This window comes from Seriola lalandi, unplaced genomic scaffold (assembly GCF_002814215.2).
Source record: "Seriola lalandi dorsalis isolate HSWRI2012SDOR001 ecotype SW California unplaced genomic scaffold, Sedor1 jcf7180002054910, whole genome shotgun sequence".
NCBI classification, from domain to species: domain Eukaryota; kingdom Metazoa; phylum Chordata; class Actinopteri; order Carangiformes; family Carangidae; genus Seriola; species Seriola lalandi.
The window spans coordinates 828,593-843,391 of record NW_019525462.1 but is presented as its reverse complement, the minus strand read 5'-3'; the positions used below and the strand labels follow the sequence as shown (position 1 = coordinate 843,391).

Here is a 14,799-nt window from a genome sequence, read left to right as displayed (position 1 = left end):
GGTTGCGTGTGTGTGTGTGTGTGTGTGTGCGTGTGCGTGTGTTTATGTGCATGCTTGCCTGTGCTTGTCTATCTCCAGGATTTGTGCGCATGTGTGTGAACGCATGACTGTATGTGCCCCTATGTGTTGGCATGACCTGATTGTGTGCCGACAATATATATCCTCACGCGCAGTGCACGATGGCTGTGAACCTTGGTGGGGTGTTTTTTTTTTTTTTGTGTGTGTGGTTGTTGTGCACTGTGGCCTCATTACCCAGGTGTTTACCCCAACCACAGGAAGCGCTTGTCAGTGACGACTGTCTGCCGGCAAACATCGCCCGAGGGAAAGAAAGACAGGGATGGAGGAAGAGAGAGAGAGAGAGAGAGGGAGGGAGGGAGACAGAGGAAGGGGGAATCATAGAAACACATCTATCTATCTATCTATCTATCTATCTATCTATTTATCGGCACATCCATGTGTCTCTGTGTGTGCTTTTTTCCAAACTCTGTGTGTGTGTGTGTGTGTGTGTGTGTGTGTGTGTGTGTGTGTCTGTGTGGCTGTGCCAGTCAAACCCTCATTGGCAGGTCACTGGGTTCCTCCACTCCTTCACCAGTGGAGGGAGGGAGCAGAGGAGGGGAGAGGAGACGAGAGGAGAGGAGACATACAAGCTGTTGACAGGGATTTATGAGCTGATAGTGTCAGACTGCAAGCACAACAACAGCCTCCCTGTCTCTGCCTGTCTGCTCATAGGGAGAGAGAGAGAGACAGAGACTGACAGAAAGAATGGAGGGGGGAGGGGGGGGGGAAGTGAGGCAGCAAAATGAGTTGAAAAAGAAATAGCACAACAAGGGAGTGGAAAATGGAAGGTAGAGGAAGACAGTGACTGAGGGGAAGAGGCAGGAAAGGGATGTAATTTAATTTGTTTAGGTTTTTTTTCCCTCTCTCCTTTCTCCTGTTACAATGCCTCTTTTTTTTCCCTTCACACCCCCTTCTTCTTCTCTTCTCTCCCTCGACATCATCTTTGTATGAGTTGACTTGGTTGTTGTGTTGATTGGTGGCTGCTTTTTTGTTTTTGCTTGTTTGGACTCATGTGAGTAAGAAACCATGTGTTCGTGTTGTCGGTATAAATCAAAGGCTTTTGTTGGTCTTGCGTGACCATAGACACAATGACAGGGTTTTGTACAGAGGTGACCATTCACACACATATTCTGGACACTAAAATTTCCTCCACCGTGTTGTTGTGTCGGATTAACAAGGCTGAGAAGGCTGAGGATTATACATGATAAGACTATGAACTGACAATGAACTGAGGAGAGTTGTTCATTTGAACCACTCTATAAGAATAAACAGACTACTGATAAAAATTTTAGCACATTGGACAATTGTTCTTTGTGTGTGTGTGTGTGTGTGTGTGTGTGTTCAGATTTGTCATGGTGAGTCACAACTGTAGTGTTCACTGTTAGATGACACACACTGATATAGTTAGACGTTCTGACGTATGAGAGATGCAGTCTGGTTGGTAATTTTGTCTAACTGCTGTTCTAAGCACAATCCATAATATCCGTCTCCATTTAACTTTGATGACTTCTACATTACATCCTCTTTTACGAGCCCACTTAGTCACACGTTTGTTATGTTGTAGTTGTAGCTATATAGTTTTTATAAACTTGTTTTATTTTTATATATAATTGAACTGTTTCCTCAATTGACTAAGAGTTTTCAGATACAAGTTAATTTTGCCATTATAAGTTCAGTTCTTGCGAATAGAACCACTTTTCTTCCCTGGCATTAAGTATTTTTGTAACTATATATATATATATATATACAGTGTATATATATATATATACAGTGTATATATATATATATACATGTATATATATGTATATATATATATACATGTATATATATATATATATATATATACACTGTATATATAATTATTTGTATTTAGGTTCACTTACAATTTACTTGGCCACTGTTCTCAGATTCAAAAATGTACTTATAGCCTCTGTGAAGAGACAATGACTTTCATGTTTGGATTTTGGTGCCTAAAATAACATACCCTGTTTAATGTTATAATTGCAATAATAATAGTGATCATGATGTACAGTCTGCCAGACTGACATGTTGGGAGACAGACAGCCTGACAGTGCAAAGCACAGATACCCCCGGGGATAATATAGACTGCGAGTGATTTATATGTCAGTTCCCTAGTGTTAAAGAGTGATGATTTATGAGGCTCTTTTTTTCATTTCGCATAAGCAGTCAGATTCAGATGCAGGCTTTAGTTTACACTCTCCAAAACGCTGAGTAACAATCCCATGTTGGGTTTCCCAGAATAGTGATGTCATTATGTCATGCAGGATTCCTGTCTATAGATAATGGTCAGAAACTTTTGTTCAGCGCAATGCAAGGGAATGTGCACTAATTGTTATTTGTACAGTGAAGGCAACATGTGGGACCCTAAACTGCAGATCCCCTACAGGACAAGTTGCCCCCTGTTGAAAGTTTTTAGGTCTAATGAAACCATCATTGTTTTGTAGTGCAATATATCAAAGATATGCTGTCAAGACTTCTTCAGTTTCCCATTTTCTAATGCTGACTGAAAGTGAAACACTAGGCAATGAAATTTAGCAATGTGTGTTATGCAGTTACTAACTTCTATCACTCACTGTGTACAGTGAAATAGGCAAATGTGGCCCATGCCCAACACCAGGCCAAAGCTAGCTCCCTTCCTTCTAACTCAAACCGAGCAAAACCCAAAAAAGTAGAGGCAGTTGTATATGGGAACATGTGGGCCATATCTGGCTCGCATTTGGGCTTCCTGTTATGAAAACAACCCTGACTGCACTTCAGCTGTCTGCTTGGTGAGCATGTGACGGTCACACAGGAGCTGATCGTGTTCCTATGACGCATACAGTATATTATCACAGGTGCACCCACACACTCCATCAGCAGTGACATGCTCAACATATTTCAGTGAAAGATTACAGTTGATTTTGTTTTTCCTTGTGAAGTTTGTACAACTTTTATTCTTTGGGGTTTTTTCAAAAAACCTGAATGTGTTTATGTATTCACATTTGTACATGTGTGCTCTCTTTCTGTGTGTATTTGTGTTTGTGTGTGTGTGTGTGTGTGTGTGTGTGTGTGTGTGTGTGTGTATGACGCAGGTCTGGGAGGTAACCTGCATGAAAATGGAGAAGGAAAATGAAGAGCTCGGTGGAAAAATGACAAAAGGGAAGGGAGAACATTTATGTTTAACTGTTAAATTATGTCTTTTTGTCACATATACTGGAACATTTAATGACTGTCATCTCCACTCTCAACTCCTTCAACTGCAACTCAAGTATTTAACTTTCTGTCTGTGGAAACATCTGCTGGCTTTGGAGTCTAATTGATGAGTTTAGATTGTGCAGTCACCAAGGGTTCTCAGGTGTGACTTTTCACAGGATATCACTGACTGTAAAGAAGTTAAAGAAAATCATCATGCACAGATGTTATTTTGTATGTGTTATATGGTGAAAATCATGACAACTGTCGTTGAAAGTTTTGTTTATGTTTTTCCAAAGGAATGATGTGAGTTTGTATGAAGCTCTGTATTAATGAAATCTACATTAATTGTATATTCAGGATCACAATCATTTTTCTGTTTATTTACTTTTAATCCACGATGATGTACAGTGCTCCTCTTTACAGGTGTTTTCCTAATGGTTTTCCTGTATGTACACTTGAGAAAGCACGCGCTGAGAACAATGCATGCATCTGAGGAATCGTACTGTTACAAAGCTTTGACAACCCGAGTACAATAACATATTCATGTATGTGCACAGTATCTGTTAAGAAATAATGATTACAATTTGGTCACAGGGGAACAAAGACAACATTAAGGACATGTCCTCATACAATATGTAAAGCTCTGTGGAAAATATGCCCAGACTGTAGTGCCCTCATGTAAAAATATATGTACAGCGTTTCACTTTCATCACAGTAACATAGATTATTAATGACTATTGTAAAGAATCGTGGTAATGTAATGTTGAATAAAGAATTTTATTCAAAGCATCTTATCATAGATTCAATGGTGTTTTAAATGATAAAATAATGACTTCTTAAGCCTCGTTTTACAATACGTTTATGGTTTTTTACCTTGAATGGTGGAAACCACCTTTCAGCAGTAATAATAGGTGAAGTTTTCTTATCATCTTGTTAATCATCCACAATTATCTTTTCCTTATTTATTCCTATTAAAAAATTACAGATTTTCATGTCAAAAGTCACAATTTGCAACATCTTACTGGCCATATTAGTTTTTACACCAGTTATATAGCACCCAAAGGCCAAACAAGTAAGAAAAAACAAGACTAAAACTCATACAGCTTTTGAACTACATGTAATGCTAACATCAGCATGCTTACCTACTCATAATGACATGTTAACAATGTTCACCATCTTCGTTTAGCGTGTTAGCATGCCTACAGTAGCTAATTAGCACTGAACGCAAATTACAGCTCAGGCTGATCGGAATGCCATTAGTTTGGTCTTAAACCAAAGTACCGGACAAATCAAACCTCTGACCTGATGGTGGCATTAGATGAAAAGTCAGGGGATCACCAAAGTCACTAGGTGGGAACCGGGAGCCATGAGATATTTCAGTCTGGAGCAATGTGGTAGATTAACCCACTGACAATGCCATCCCTTGAGCCACACTGCTTCCATGGCTAATTAAAAGCTTTAAATGTTTGGACCAGTCATGTGTAATTTGTCATGGAAGAAAACCCGGAAAATTTTTTTTTTTTTTATGTAAGAAAACACATTTTCAGCCAGTGAACATCTAAATTACCAGAGCTGGGTTAGCCCTATCACACCCATGCAGGGAGAGGCCTCTCTATCTGCCTCCTTCCATCTTTGGCTGTGGTTACTAACACTAGCTAAAGTGCCCAGATATGGGCCCCCTATGTTTTCCATGGACAGTTTATCACACTTCCTTTCCCTCTGCTCTGGGCCCCCAGTCAGTCTACCAGACAGGAAAATCAAAGACACCGGGACATACCATTATAGCGAAAATGGAAGGCTATATTACACTGTAGAGCATGCTGATGATATATAACCTAAAAGTCTCACAAGTAAATACAAAACAGGAAGGAGGTCTGAGCTGAGGCTTCCTCTAACAACCCTCACGAGTGAACATAAACGTTTGCATTACACATTGGATTGATTGAAGTGAGTGAAAATGATCCTATACATATTGAATGGTGTGGAACTGAATGGTAGGTAAATTGATTTTACTTGAATGTCCGTGAATGTTATTTCATAGGAAATGAATGGAGTTGAACTTTATCAAATAAAGTGTTTAATAAATCCTTCGTGATTCCGTTGATTCCACTGGCATTGTATGCTATGGATCTAAATGCCATGTAAGATGATTTCATTTCTTGGCCAGTTTGTTATACTTTGTGTCAATGGTTGGCGGCGTCACAGTCATTCCATCAGAAACTGAGAAACAGGGTACAGAGCAAAAATACACCAACCACCTCTGCCTTCAGCTCTGTCCAACATCTGGCCTTATTTCTGCAAGCTCCTACCTTCATCCATCTAAATCATGAATTGTGTTTGAAATATTTAAGACAAAAATAGGACCATCAGTTTTTGTGACTGAATAAAGAGCAAGATATGCCAGCATGGCAGCTGTAATATGAACATGGACTTTGATATAAAGAATGTCAACTTGTACTGCTGTTCCTGACTTATTAATGACTTTTCGTAAAATAAGTACCTTAAGTAGGGCAAACTATAAGTTATAGAAATATTCCTATATTCCTATAACTTTCTATTCTGTAGTAAAAGCCCCATTTCTTATTTATCTTCTATGTAAGGACATATTAAATCTGAGACCCAGTTCTAATAGGTGTTTTTTTCTGAAGTGGTTATGAAAAACATAATCACCACTGGAGCGCACCTTTCATTTTTGGTAGAACATCATGCTGCTGCTTTTCACCTTCCATTTCCCCCCGCTGCTTTTTCCCTTTTTCCCCGACAGGCTCTGTGCTGTGGCCTGGGGCCTCTCAAGCCATTAGACAGAAAGCAAGGCTTCTGGTTCCTATTTTTCTACCTTCTGAAGGAGGTCGTTTGATTAATGACGCCAGTTTCACGGCCCTACAAGTATTTTACCTCAAATTTGAAAGCTTCATGAGATGTGTAAAACGCTTGTTTGCGAGGTTAAATAAAAACCTGTTTTTAAAAAAAAAAAAACATTTTACCTTCATTTCTTTTGCTCAGCTAGGGCTCAGACACATACATAGAAGTGGGAAGCAGTGATGAGCAAAGACAGATTTTAAGGAACAATTAAGGAGGAATTATTGTCATCATGGCTGCACAGACACCCGTTACCCCTCTCGTTTAGTAATTGGACTTTTGAAACAATTACACGGTGAAATGTCACTGCACACGCGTTATATTCCACTCCTATGACAGCAATGGCTCCTATTTTGTTTTCCCTGCTATGTACCTCAGCCAGGATGTGTATGAGCCTGCCAGCCGTTAACCCCACAGAGGAAGTGTGCAGGAAATGAGATCAGCCTTAAAGAGAGGTAACGCCTGAGCCTGAGCCACTGACACCAGACCAATAACTGTCACTCACTGCACCTGATAGTGAGATACTAAAAATGTAGCAGATAACAGGAAGGTCAGAACAGAGCAGGAACAGAACAGACAAATGCAGTACAGCACTAGAGCACTAAAGAGAGGCGCACGGGATGGGAACGCAGGGTGGGATGGAATACGAAAACAAGGTAAAGAAAAAGAACAGAGTATCTTAAAATAGAATAGACAACACAGAAATCTAACACGGCACAGGAGAACAGTGAAATGACAAGACAGAGGAAAATTCACAGCCACAACTCTCACCATCACTCTGTCTCAAAGACAGTTTCTGTTGGAACAACTGTCAAAGAGTTAAAAATATCTGAAAAGGGGTGGAGGTTGAATTCTGGCACCATATATGTAACTGTAACAGTTTGAGGTACACATTTTCCTTTGTGCTGCTGTAGAATAGAATACAATAGAATAGAATAGAAACAAACAATCTAGACCAAAGCATTGCAGACAAGACCAGACTAGAACAAAACAGCCCAGTGCTGTGCAGAAGAAAGAGCACTCAGTACAGCATAGGATGTGAGACATGATTAAAGACAATACAAAAACAGCACCACCCAAACTAACTATCAGACAAATTCTGTTTGAGAAAAAAAAAAAAAAAATTTCAATAGCTAAAAATATCCGCAGGGTTGGGCCTAATTTAGTGGCTGTGTATGTGAATCTGTCACTATGCCCTGCACACATTCTCTTTACCATGATGAAAGACAAAGTCGGTAACCACTGAAGAAACCAGGCCTGACAGCAGCGGGTGCGAGTGGGGATGCATGTTATGTATGTTGTGCATACAGTACTATATAGGCTATGTGTCTCAGCATACACACAAGCAGCTGATTTTTTTTCTTTTCTGTAAGATTGAAAAAGACAGGAGGCAGGGAGAATGATGAAACATTTACAGTGCCAGCTATCACCTACATCCAAGAACAAGTAACTTTTTGATAAAATTCACACATACAAACACAACACTTGTTTTTGAGGCACAACACACAACTGCAGTAGGCAGGAAATTTACTTGTTATGTTGGGTTTATTTGCTGTGACTGTTTTGTGTTGGTGTAAACTCTTGCGTGAATTTTACTAGATATGTTTTTAGACGTCAGAGCGGATTCAGATAAACCTACGCCGCATGCTGCAGTCCTCCCGTAGGCAAATACATCATGGATAATGCAGTTGTCAATCACATTTTCACTTATTGTGCTGTCTTGGCTCAGCTACTGGGTCACTTGAACTGCTCACTCGTGATCTGTCTGCTTGACATGTTAAGAGACACATTCGCTTATGCTATCGCAGCAAATGTAGAAATGTCTCTGCGTCTGCGGAGCTGACTTTTTGTCAATAGACAACATCCCCTGAACTATGGGCTTAACATGAAATGTTGACTTATCATGCCCGAAAAATATAATTAATGTATGATGGTGTTAAAGTCTTTGTATCACATTATGTGATTCAGTGAATGACTGATGAAATGAGTAAATATATGAACAAATAAATGAATAAGTAATGAAAGGATTAATCATTTAATTAGTTCAACAAACCAAGCGAGTGTCAGAGACCGACAATGCTTGAAAGCCTCATCACCATATCTGCATAATCAGACTTGGGCACACTGTTTTTTTCTGCCAGTTTTGACCATATTTTTTAAATACATTTTATATTATATCATATTATATTTTTTCAGGTGGTGCATCAAAGTTACTTTATTTTTTACTTACTAAAAACTACTGAAGAAATCATTACTAAATTAATAAGATTTTTTTTTTTTTTCCTCGAAGAATCTATAAAAATCGATCATATGTGATACAATGTGTGTCGGTGGCTCTGAATCTTGCTAAATAATGTTAAGATACATATACATTCATTTTGCACAGCTATGTTTCACATTAAATGTGAGACCTAAATGCCATTTACTCTGCACACTCTGCCGTTTCATTTGTTCTCGGAAACAAGGGCAAACTAATTTAGCAAAAACACAGTTGGCTGGCTGATGCAACACAGTGAAATTTGAGGAGCATTCATGCACAATAAACCACTTCTGTCAGACCACCTATTGAGCTGTGTGTGTGCCTGTGAGTGATTGTGCATGTGTACAAATCAATGTCAGTATTTTTGTGTACTGTACACGTGTGGGTGTCTGTGTGTGTACCTGCCACTGATGTACATGCGAAATAGATGTTTTCTCTGTTGTTCACTCCTACAGCGCAGCCCGAAGGCAATTTTCATCACTACCTCGGTGCTGTTGCAGGTATCTATTGTGGCTCATTGCTACCATAATGCTGAAATCTTTGGCTTGGAGAGTTAAGATCCTGTAAATCACTCCACTTAGCTGAAGCCGTGTAATTCAAAGTCAAGCCCAAATTCAGCCTGTGAGGTTTAGTGGCACTGCTGTGGCTCGGTTTTCACTGTTTCTAAGTGAAAAGCTCCACCGCTATTAGATGATTGCAGTGCTTTTTGGGGATTTTGGCCCATTGGTCACCCAGTGTGTGACAAGAAGATTGGCATCGAAATCACCTCTCTGTTTCCAAGAGATTGCTTTGTCCACTGTGCACAATAACGAGAACAGTGAATAAAATAGCAATTTTATCAGCACTGTTGAAATGCCCATCTGGGTGTTCTCTCTGTATTCATCTGCCTCGCCTCCTAATGGAACAGATCTGAAAACATGAGAGTCTGCTGTTGGTATAAAGCAGATAAAAGGACTAAAACACTGTTGCATATTTATCACCTGATCAATATTAGAGAACATTGCAGGTGAAAGCATTTCTCCAGATGCAATTATTACAAGATGCTTTGGGGGAAAAAAAAAAGCATCTGCCAAATAAATGAAATTTATAAACTATATACCAAAGCACATCAGCCCTTTGACCTTTGACCCTGTGTCTGCCATCCTCTGAGCTTCCTCCAGCTCCAGATGCACCGTCCTGAACTGTGCACCCCTAAGAGTTAGCCTGCTCCTCCTGTGAGAATGGAAAGTCTGTTTGGAAGTTGTTGTTGTATTGTGTGTGAGTAAGTCGTCTAACTCCCTTGAGTTAATTTGGCATCTGCCTTCTATCAATAAGCAATAAGCAATACACATCTGATCATAGCAAGTCAGATTTTCTATGCTGAAATATTATTTCACAAACACATGCAATTGTTTGTTGTAGTAATATGATGATTTTTCACTTGGTTCGATACAGTTAGACCGCAGAAAAAAAAAAAAAAAGCACATAAAGCACATTAATACCTTGAGCTGTTGGTTGCAGCTTTTTGGCTGCAGCTGTACTGAATCAATAGTCCATAACCCACTTTGAGCTGTTCCTGGACATCTCTGAGCTGTTTCTGAGCCTCCAAACAGCCTGGCGATTGGCTTGGCTCAGTTGAATCTTCATCTCATTCATGTCTTTCTCTGTCTTCTTCTTGATCCTCACAGCATCGTTCCTGCTTCTCACCACAGAGTTCAGGATGTTCTGCATGGAGTGAGTCGCCCCTTTGGCTATTCCTCTTGATTTGTTCCATCTCCTCATCCCTCCCTGCCAACTTCCTGTCAGCCTCTCAGCCTTGACCTCCATGTTCAGCTCAAGCTGAACACCGAGAATCTTTGGACTCCTCATGCTCACGGGTATCCTTATCACAGAACTTTGAATATTGCAGCCTAATTCAATAAATCAATCTGATGAAATGCATAAGGGAGGTGATGCCATACATGCAGTTCAAATGTCAAAACACGGTGATGTGTATGATTTTTGTTGTAGATTGTGCACCAGTCCTTATGTAGCTGTGTTATGAATATTCCACTGATGCTGTTTGACTGGTGCATTTGCATATGTGACGTCAACAACCAAACAAATTTCCTCTCTATTATTTGGAGAGTCCTTGTGAAATTAGACTGAAAGCATATAAGATAAATACCATAAAATCGATGTATTAGATAAGATAAACTACTGGAGAGTCACTGTAAAGCCACTAAAAACCTAATTCTGCCAAAGGACACTCTGAACACTCTGACACCTGGAGTTATGAGGTTAGTTGTATTTTCCACTGACATAATGTTTGTCTCTAACACATAAACTGAAATACCACACTATAAAATCAACATTTCAAGGATAGCTTTTTTTTCCTTCTAATTTTCTTTCTGTCATGGATGGATGCCATCCAAATAATAGAGGGTAAGCTATTTGATTTGTGAGTTACTAATGGTGAGTAAAATAACCCTTTTCAGTCCTTCTGTATTAAATACGCATCTCCTTATCACAGCGGACAGACTCAAATGCATGTAAATATGATTGGTTTTGTCCAAAAGCTGATACTTCCTGATACTGACCTGGAACTTTACTGGTTTGTGATATCAGTAGCTTGTATGCCTGGACTGTTGTTTTTCCATATATCGATCTGACCTGATGTTACACAGTAACCAAAACAGGGTATAAATCTAGGAACCAAAATTTGAAATTGAATCAGTTCGCTTAGAGGGCGATATAAGAATTGAATTCAAGTGTGTTGTATTCGCAGCTACATGCTTCGTGTACTCTATGCTGTGGGTTTTTTTCTTCTCCCCTCTTCAGGGTGTCTAATTGACCTACAGTCTCCTCATAGGAGTTCTTCATCTTAAAGAGCTCGGTACTCACAGATCTGGCCTCCGGCTGGCCCGCCTCCAGCTCAGCTTGGCCCTCTTCATACGTGTGCTTCCAATCTGCTAGAACGTGGTGTTATAAATATACCAGTGAAAAGTGAGTAATGACAGGATAGCTCTTGGAAAGGAGTGGAGATCAAGATGGAAGCCCAGATTGGAGCCCAAGACACTGTATGCACAGCGTATGTGTTCGTCTGCTGAACAAGCAGCTGCCTGTTGGTACAGCATTTTAGTAAGAGAGTCATTTCTGTTGTTAATATATCTGATATATTCTAATCAAAATATTATATTATTTCAGGATCTGTGTATGTATATATGAAGTACAGTTGCAATAATATTGATATACATTTCTGAAAGTACAATGGTGGACCCCCCCACTATGTTTAACAGCAGATTAAAACTATCTTTTTTTCAGCTTGAAATTTGATGACTTTTCCTAAAGTGAACCCAACATTAAAAAAAAGTGAAACATCGCTGTTGTTCATATTTCAATGAAAGTACAAAGATTGTCTGAGGGTCATATCTGACTCGCCAGGTCTAAAATCATTTACACACCAAAAAAACCACAAAGCCTCATGTGTCATATGAAGCATCTTCCCTCCATGACCCCACACATATGGCTTAAGTTCAAAGACAAAATAAAAACCATTTCAGACAAAAATAAACATTTCTTGAAAGCACTGCAGAAAGGTGCTGCAGATGATAGTACCCCCCCCCCCCCCCCCCCCCCCCCCATCTCTCCTTGCTGGAGCCATGAGTGCACGTTTCAGTGACCAACAGGTTATACACCTGATTTTTTTTTTTTTTTTTAGATGTCCTGGAGGAACAAGAGAACGGTGATTTATAGGAGGGGGAGGTGTCTGAGGAAGAATATAGGGAAGAATACAACCCAGAGCACGATGCATCATCCTCAAATGAAGAAGAAATCCCCTGAGCTGAAAAAGGGAAATTTTTGTCATAGAACCGGAAAATAACATCCTTGTCACCATTAGACCAACAGGGCAGGATGGCAGCAAAAAAATGTCATAAGGATGACGCCAGAGCCCGCTAGACATGCACTTTCCAATGCCCAGGACATCGCCGCAACATTCAACATCAGCCATCGAACAAATCATCCCGGGAGATGACAACTTTGGAGGGTCTCCATAAACATGGCAACAAATGGAAAAGGATGGAAGAGAATGAGCCGCGTGCCTAAACAGCTCAGCTAATCTTAGTGAGTGTGTACAGGTCCCTAGGCGAGGCTCTGGGATGCAGAGACCGAAAGGGGGCGATTTTTTGTGCCACAGGGAAGCCGACCAGCAGAGGCCTGGAGAAGAACCAAAGCATCCGGTTGGATGATCCAATCCATTAGCTATACTGCATATCCTTTGAGGGTCGCACGGGGGCCGGAGCCAATCCCAGCTGACATACAAACTCCACACAGAACCTTCTAGCTCTGAGGCGACTGTGCTGACCACTGCCCGGGCACTACCATGTAAACCATTTTGTTGCAGCCTGTGACAATTTCTTCAACTCTTATAATCTCAGCCAGCAGCTCGTGAAGAGGAGGATCACCATGGTTTGCTCAGTTAGAAAGACCAAGCCTGAGCCCCCCTCCCTTGCACCACTCACAGACGAGGAACAGATGCCTCCAGCCATCATCCTGGACTACAGCCACAACAAAGCAGGTATGGACAACCTGGACAAGGTGATTGGAACTTGCAGCTGCAGGAGGATGACTGCGCACTAGCTCCTCGTCATGTTCCATAACATCAGGTGACTGCAAACAATGCCAACGTTTTATGGAACAAGATCAACCCGACCCGGATCCCTGACAAGCGGAGTAAGAAGAGGGTGCTCCCAGAGCAGCCCCCCAGCCCGGCCCCACCCTCTGAAAGGATTGTAATACTATGTGCTGCATAGCTGAGATGACACACATTTGAAAAATACACACACACACACACACACACACACACACACACACACACACACACACACACACACACACACACACTCTTACACATCGTCCTATATGTGCTAATTAAAGCTGATTGATTAATGTTCTTCACTTGTTTTGGAACTATTATTTTATTCTTATTAACTGTTGTTATTTACAGACCTTGTGGGTGGGGCAATGGTTCGATGGGAGAAGACAAGTATTGTGTAGTTGAATTCCTCATTGTGCAGTAAGAGTGCATCACTATGTTTCCAAAAAAAAGTTCAATGTTATTGTTTCTCTTCAATATAATGCATTCAAAACTACTTGTGTCCACTGATTAAATGCAGTTTTTCTGCACTGTGAAGCGGGAAAACCCAGATATTCACAGTTTGTTTCTTCATGCAAAATAGATCTGGGGTTTAAAATTCAATTAAGCTGCTTTATTCTAGGGGTTTAGTGAAGGCGGGTCATTTTTGACTCTTAGGACAAGGAGGGTATATAGAATGGTAAAACTGCACAAGGGTTAATTAAAGTCTTCTCTTTGACTAATTAACTGCGTCTCAGTTTTTTTTTTCCTTTCTGTTTTAGTCCTTTCTTTTTTTTTTTAAATAAATGTCTTTATTTCAAACATACTTAATTTCATCAATATCCTTAGATAGCGACAGCTATCTCATTAATGTTCCACTGATTTGTGTCAAGGTAAGGAGTCACACCACTGCCTTTCTCCACATCAATCATTAAATCTGATATGACATGATGTGTCATGTCTCCTTTAAGAATAGCCGTGTGGCTGAAGCAGGAAAGGTTAACACATTCCATATCATGTCATGAAGGATCACTGGAAGTTGTGACTGTGCTGGGTTTTCTTTAAGTGCTTTGGAATGATGTAATAATGAATTTACCCACACTTGGACTTAGCCTGCTTGCCTAACTTTATGTTGCCGTGATGCATTGCAGCATCAGTCAACATGTCACCAGCTCCAAATATTAATGGCAGTCTGAATTTCACAGGAAAAAAAGTGTACTGTTTACTGTTGGAGCTCATTCTTTGCTACATTCTCTGTGATTCTCTATTCGATGTGTTTGGACAGTGACACACTGTTTGATGTTTTAATTACCTTGCATATGAAATGACAGTAGTTATTTAATTGTTCACTCCATATGGCTGAATATAACCTTTAATTAAAGCTGCCAGGCTTTTACCTCATAATTACTGTGTCATTTCATATTCAGTAAAGTAATAACAGTAGGGAGTCAAAACATCAAACAATGTGTCACAGCCTAAATCCGTCTGGAGCTCGGCAAATTACTTTCCATTGACTTACATCTGTGGCAATGAACTCTTCAGTGTCATTAATGCACTTGACAGTTATTTCACCCTGGATGATCACCCAATTCTCATAAAGGTTAGAGAGCTGCTGCAGGAAAACTACAAGTTTTTAGGACAGTACATGAGGAAATACACATACACTTCTTCCATCTTTTAACCCTTCAGTATAAATAGGGACACGTTTTGTAAGCAAGTAAAAGGAAAGAATGACAGAATATGGAATCCCACTGAATGATAAAGATATGCATACACATATGTATAGTTTTAAGCACTGATTGGAAATCTTTTTCACACGTGCTCAAAATTATTC

The 14,799-nt window shown here is 40.1% G+C and overlaps 2 long non-coding RNA genes across 3 annotated transcripts in view; both read left to right on the top strand.

Moving 5' to 3' along the window:
* LOC147817719 (uncharacterized) overlaps nt 1–4,046 on the top strand; it is a 95,984-nt gene extending 91,938 nt beyond the window's left edge. For both annotated transcript variants that reach the window (XR_015436111.1, XR_015436112.1), the window contains exon 6: nt 3,150–4,046. This is a non-coding gene — a long non-coding RNA (uncharacterized LOC147817719). The remainder of the gene's footprint in view (nt 1–3,149) is intronic.
* Nucleotides 4,047–6,631: 2,585 nt separating this feature from the next.
* Nucleotides 6,632–13,283, top strand: LOC147817718 (uncharacterized). The gene is made up of 3 exons (XR_015436113.1): nt 6,632–6,767; nt 10,039–11,470; nt 12,051–13,283. It is a non-coding gene; the product is annotated as an uncharacterized LOC147817718 (long non-coding RNA).
* The last annotated feature ends 1,516 nt before the right edge of the window (nt 13,284–14,799 follow it).